Consider the following 6,904-nt stretch of genomic DNA (forward strand, 5'->3'; position numbering starts at 1 on the left):
TCCTAATCTCTTGAGAACTGACTGAAGCCACTTCTGGCTTCTGTGATGTGCAGGAAGGGTCTCTAGAGAAGCTGGCATGTGCCTGTGCATGGCATCAAAGACCTCATCCCCTCTTCCCTTGCCTTGCAGGTCCTTCCTGTAGCCAATGGACTGACTCTGAAATCAGGGTGTTCCTGCAGGAGTGGCAAGCATTTGAACGGAGAGGCGGGACCACCTTCCAGAAGAGCTGGGCCTTTTGCCAGAGACTCAGTCAGTTGAGGGGCCAGAAAAAAACCTGAGAGAGCTGTCCCGAACTGCGGCTGAGCCTGCAGAATCTGCACAAGACTCTGTGCAATGAGAGACCAGCGAGTGTTCCCTTATTTTCTCCTTATTCCGAGGCCCTGTGCAGGATCCTGGACCGCTCCCGAGGTGAGTCTCTTCTGTCTTCCCTGTCAAGTCCTCCAGAGAGCATCATCAGCTGGCCTGCCCTTCCTGAGCATGGAGCAGGGCACATCAGGGAGGGGATCCCCATCCCACAGGCCACTGTCACACACAGTTAATTGTGTGTCCTCTGTGTGTGCCTACCTCCCTCTGTCAGCCCAGGGGGATGGAAATCAGTCATGGTCATGGTCATGGTGGACCGAGTCACACAGGACCTTCAGTGTCTTAGCGGGATTCAGGGAGTTGAGGGAGCGATGCTTATGAACACTCTCCGTTTCCTCTCTGTCTCAGGTCCCGTTTGCCGACATGGGTCTGCTAAGCACCTGCCACCCTGGAACCCTCAGCCTTCCAGGAACCGGACTTGGCATTGTGGCAAGCCTGTTCCTTCTCCACAGCTCCAGGGGAGGTCACTGTTTATGACATCCCAGTGGGATTCCCTGTTTCTGGGATGGCAGCCCCAGAAGAAGAGCTATCCATTCTCTGTTCAATTCCTACTTCCTGCCCGTGGTTCTGGGGATCCCGTCCTTCTGCAGCAGCCTTGGTCAACAACTGGTTAACACACAGATCCTCCAAGAAGACAAGTGCAGTTTCCTGGTGTCTTCTGTGCCAACATCCGGACTGCCCAGCATTGTGTGTGAACCTTTCTGTCCCTACCTCATATGAGAAGGTCATGTGGAAATCAATAAAGGTCATTGAAGTCAAGCTCTCCTGCCTCTTCCTTGTCTCTTGTGTGGGGACAACGTGTAAAGAGGGTTAAGGATTGTTACTTGAGGTTCATTCTCCGATGCCCTGGGAGCTGTCCTTTCCCTTGCACCTCCACCTGACTCCCAGCATGGAGTCCCCTCTCCCAGCCGGACAACCTCTACCTCCATAGACAGCTGCTGCTGCCTTTTTCCTTCTCCTGCCCTCTTGCTGTAGGACATCACCAAAGAGAAAAACAGAAGGCTGGCTCCTGTCACTTCACATCCAGTTCTCCTCCCGGGGCTTTGAATCTGTTTGCACCTGTCTTAACACACTGCAACCTTGATGCTTGCTCTCTAAGAACTAGTCATTTTCCCCATGTATCACATGGTATGACAGTTCTGACTCTTTCCTGGGTGTGATCTCATCAACTGAGAGATCAACAAGGGAGGAGGGGCAGATGTGGATGGTCATCTTTGCATATAGTGAGGTAGGTGGGATAGCCTGGGTTGCATGAGATACTGTCTCTGTGAACTCAAGCCCAGAACACTCTGCAATGAAGCAAATGAGGCTCTGTGTTCCCTACCCTTGAAAACTATGTGATGACATGTGACTCTGTTCATCAAGTCAGTGGCCCTTGCTCCCCCCCAATTCCCTCTGCATTCAAGTGAACACATCTGCAGGACCTTCCTTTATAGGTTGAGTGCTTACGAATAGCATGGAAGGGTTAAGAACATGGGCAGAGTTGGCTGACCCAGTGTGGTGTCCTATACCATAGGAGGCTACCCCTCACCTACTCTGCCCCGTCTACTACTCTTGCCTTTACACGGGTTGTGCTGTCCTGCTGTCCCCCAGTGTCCTCTAATGTAACCTGTTGCTCTTTGTGCTTCTGGGTAACAAGTTGCCAAGTACACCTCCCCTGATAACTATGTATTAGCCCCAATCTTACAGGGCATTCAAAGTTGTAAACAAATTGATGAAAAACATTCTGCATGTCTCCTATATTCAATCAAATTCTAGGTGAATTGAGGATATTCAGCAAATGTGTTAAATCATTAAGTTAACAATCCATGGTTGTCCACACAGTTGCATCAAAATAGAGATTTGCAGTACAGCCATGACTATGTAAAGATATCTTGTCTCAAAAATGAAATTTGTATTAGTGATCTTGTTTTTTCTTAGTGTCTTGGATAATTTCTATTGAGCACGGATCTTGTGAAGTAGGGTAAGAATTCCAGGAAATGGGAAAATCACCTGATTTCAGGAAAGCCTCCTGGAAGGACATTCAAGGCTCCTGGATGAGCTGTGTTGATACACTCTACATATCCGGAGAGGGTGGGCCTTTTTCAAGAACATCCAAGAGCACCAGATCTCCACTTGGTTATCTCGCACCAAAATTCCCGGCAGGAGCACACAACTCTACCTTTATACACCGGGACACATAGAATCCAGGTTCCAATACTCTGTAGTACACAGAGACCCTCTGGAGCTAAAAGTACAGGTGATTTGGGGGATGGGGAAATCCACCCTTGGAGCTATGGAGCATGGCTGGTTTATTAGACTTTCAATTCTTCTACGAATATTCATACCCAAAAGAACTCCTGGCATGTGTCTCCTTCTCATGTGCATGGGAAATCATTTGGTATTCATAGCAAGCATCATGCAAGATGTTGCTACTGGGCACACCACACAGGCAAGGAATATGTGCCCAATGTGAATAAGTACCTAGAAGGAGAACTCATGCCCTCAATTTAGAAAGGGTACAGAAGTCAGAATCCTCCTTGTTCTAGGGTTGTATGTGGGGTTTTTTTGGTTTTTTTTGTTTTTTGTTTGTTTGTTTCTTTTTGCTAAGGAACCATCTCAATGATCCAAGTATAGTCCACCCGGGTATACAACTAACAATGACCTTGAACTTCTGAATTGGCCTTCACCTCTTATGAAAATACTGGGATTACAGACAACTTGTAGGAAGCACCCTTGTTATGTGATAGTTGGTGGAGAGTTATTTGTTCCAAAAGTTTGTGTGAGACTAACTACAATGTGTGTCAAGCAGAGCTGGAACTCATTAGGAGACTCTGACATGGATGTGTAGCACTAGGATAACAGAAAGGAGATTGGGATGAGAGGAAGGAGTTCAGAGATCCTGAGGTTTGTCAAAGGAGAGGTGGGAGTGTCTTTCTGTGTTCCCTCCATCAGGGGGCTGCTCCAATATTCACAGGAGGCTGTGTCTGGTCAACTACACACCTAAGCTTCCCCTCAGGTGAGATGGATCCTTAGTAACATACATGAGTAGAATGAAAGGGAAGAATTCATGGTTTGCTGATGCTACAAGAAATGGAATCCTGAGTCTACTCCCAACTAAGACACAGAGAACCTTGATGCACAAAAACAGTGTTCCTTATTTTCCTAATTCACCCGGAAACAGATAGAAGCAGACCACTTCCAAAGTTTGAGACACACCAAAGACTCCAAAGTGGTACACATTGGGAAGAAGGAAGGACAAAAGTCCTCAGGTAGTCAGAGGCAACCCTAAGTGAAATCCAAAAGTTGCACCACATTTCTTCCCTCTGAGACAGATAGGTTTACAAAAGACCTGAGTTATGGACCCATGGATCAAGGAGAGACTTGACCTCAGTTGTCCTAAGTTTCTGCATATCTTGGAGGAGACCCAAAGTCTCAGAGTTCTGTGAGAGTCTCCACAGAGGGTGGTGGGTTGACTGTATGTGTGGACAAGATCCACAGGCACCACCAATGCACTGAAGGCCCTTTACATACTTCAATGTATTTTCTACAACTGAAGAAACCTACACTTAAGCCAGTGTGCTCCTTAGTTTTAAGAGAAAGACAGATGGTAATCCTGGCCCTCTAAAGCAAGTGTTCCTAATCCCTGGAGAATGGCCTGGGGCCATTTCTGGCTTCTATCTGAGTGAAGGAAGGCTACCTGGAAAAGTTGACCTGTTGCCCGGGCTCTCCCTCTCTCTCCTCTGCATTCAAGAGAAAGCAGGTGTAAGACCTTCTATGGCACCAGCTAGAAGGTGCAATTGGGTGTCCATAAAGGGCAGGGAAGGAGTCAGAACACAGGCATCAGGCTCTATCGTACTGAAATGGAATAACCGATATCTGGGCTGGACTGCCAGGCTTAGACATGACACAGCCATGTGATCTCCTCCATCACTCGAAGTCCCACCATTCCAGCACCCTCACCTTCCCAGCAGCTGAGCTGTCCTGCTGTGCCCCTGAGTCCTGGATTGCTTCCTTGGCTCCTTTTGCCTCTTGGTTAAGAATTTCCAGGCTCATCTCCCATGATAACCATGGATTATCTGTAGCTAATTGTACTATGGGTCCTTCAAAGTAACAAAATAAGCGACTAGTCACATTCTGTAGGTCTCCAATGTTCAATCAAATTATGAGTGAACTGAGGATATTTAGGACATCTGTTAAATTATTAAATGAACCAACCATGTCAGGACACGCCTATAATCCCAGAACCAGGTACAGAAATTAAGTCCTGGATAGTTGCCTCTAAATAGTGAATTCCAGGATGGCCAGGTCTCTGTACAAGGACCCTGTCTCCAAAACGACATTTTAATAGTGGATCTTGTTTTTTCCATACTCCCTGGATCTTTTCTATCTTGCCAAGGAGACTAAGAGACCCAGGAGTCATGGAAATCCCCCTGCCTCAGCCTCCTGTGAAAACCTTAAAGACTCCTACTTAAGCTCGGCTGACACACCCTACACATCCAGGTAAGGTGGGTCGATTCAATCACATCCAAGAGCTTTAGAAAGGCCCAGATCTGCTCCCGGTTCTCAGTTTCCAGGACTCCACGGAGGTGCACACAGCTCTGCCTCCACACTCTAGACTCTGTAGCCTCCAAAAGGACACAGAGAACCCAGCTTCCAAGACTCTGTGGAACACTACCTATCTCTGGAGCCAAAATGAAGGTGGGTTGTGGAATGGGGCAATTAACTCTTGTGTTTTCTGCAGGAGGGCTGGAGTATGTGTCTTTCAGTTCCTCTCAGAACTTTTCTACACCAAGCGAGTGTGTCTGGCATCCAGCACGTGTCTTCTGTTATGCATGTGAAATCATTTAGTAGTCATAACAAGCCTAGTGGAAGTGGTTGGTACTGTGTCCATCATAAAGCCCAGGCAACTGGGAAAAACATGGTCAACTATCTTGACCATGAACCCTTGTCCGCAGATTGCAGAGGTACAGATTTCTGCACCGTCTTGTTGTTGGGCACTCTGGATTTTTCCTTGCTTAAGGCAATATCTCAGTGATTCTAGGCTAGCCCTAAGCCCCACTATACAGCCAAGAATGACCCTGAACTTTGTAGCCATGGGACAAGATTCTTTATTACGTGACACTGGATGGACAGGTATTCCTTCTTGGACTTCCTCTGAAACCTTAATGTGCTTGAAGCACAGCTGGAACTTGTGAGGAGACCTTATTATAGGTTTTGAGCTTTAGGATGAGAGAAAGGAGTTTGGGATGAGGGTGAGCTGGACAGAGTGGGTGAGGTCTTCTCCAAGGAGAGATGTGGCTGTCTTTGAACTTTCCCTCCAGCAGGGGGCTGCTACAGTATTGACTGGAGGCTTTGGCTGGTTGCAGTGCACAGCAGAGCTTAAGGATCCAGCATCTGCAGTTGGGGAAGGAAGAGCCCATTGTTTGCTCAGGATGCAAGAGCCTGGATCTTGATTCCACTGCCAACTGAGAGGCAGAGAGTCCTGATCCTTGAAAAAGGTTTTTTAATGGTGGGTGAATTGGAATGGTCGAGGGAGAGGGATGTGGAATTGGTCTTTAAAATAAGATTGTTCTTAATTTAAATAAAAGTTCCAGTCAAAAATTAAACTATTTTTAATATTTTCCTCATTCTATTGTGAACAGACAGAAGCAGACCATGCTGAAAGTTTTTGAAACACAAAAAGAATTTAATTTGGGATAGAGTGGAAAGCAGGAGGGATGAAAGTCCTCAGGGACTCTGAGGCAAACCAGAGTTAAAACCAAAGTCTTTCATTGTATTTCTTTACTTCCCTCTGAAGTAGATGGTCTTAGACAATACCTCACTGTTGACAACTGTGTCAAGGATAGCCTTGACCTTAGTGGGCCTTGGTTTCTGCCCCTGTTGAATGAGACCCAATGTATCAGAGTTCTGTGAGAGTCTGGCTGGGTGGGAGTTGGGTTGGGCCTAGGTCGGTATAAAGTTTGTAGACCAGACCTCTTCCATAAGGGCCTTTTCTGATTGAAATATATTTTCTACAGCTGAAGACACTTGCAGGCCAGTGCAGTGCACATTGTGGAAGCAGAGAAATGGTGTCTGTAAGCCTTCCTCTCGTCTCCTCATTGGTGCCATCACTTGAGCTCTCCAAATTCCCCATCCCAATAACTCTCTGAATAAAGTAATCACATTTTAATTGGTATTTTAATTAGATTAATATAGGTATATAGTGACAGTAATGTTCAATAGACTTTAAGAGATCTACAAAACATTTAGCTACTAGTTTAATTCCCAGGGACTTCAACCTTGGACACTTGAAAGTGACAAAGACCTGTTTAATTACTAGTTTTTTATTCTGATGGGGGATGAATAATATATGAATCTGTTACTGAGTCTACCAAGGAATTCTTGCTTCTCTTAAACTTTTGGGCACAAGCTAGGGGAAGTTTTGGTAAATGATTTGTCTCGTGTAGTTTCCAGAGCCAATATGTCGAAGAGTTCTGAAGGGTGACCTAGTCCTCTGGCATATGTTTACACAGGTACATGCATCTGTGACTGGCTTGGCTCTGAGACCCATTCAGTGATG

This window comes from Mesocricetus auratus, unplaced genomic scaffold, assembly GCF_017639785.1.
Source record: "Mesocricetus auratus isolate SY011 unplaced genomic scaffold, BCM_Maur_2.0 Super-Scaffold_100007, whole genome shotgun sequence".
Classification (NCBI taxonomy): Eukaryota; Metazoa; Chordata; class Mammalia; order Rodentia; family Cricetidae; genus Mesocricetus; species Mesocricetus auratus.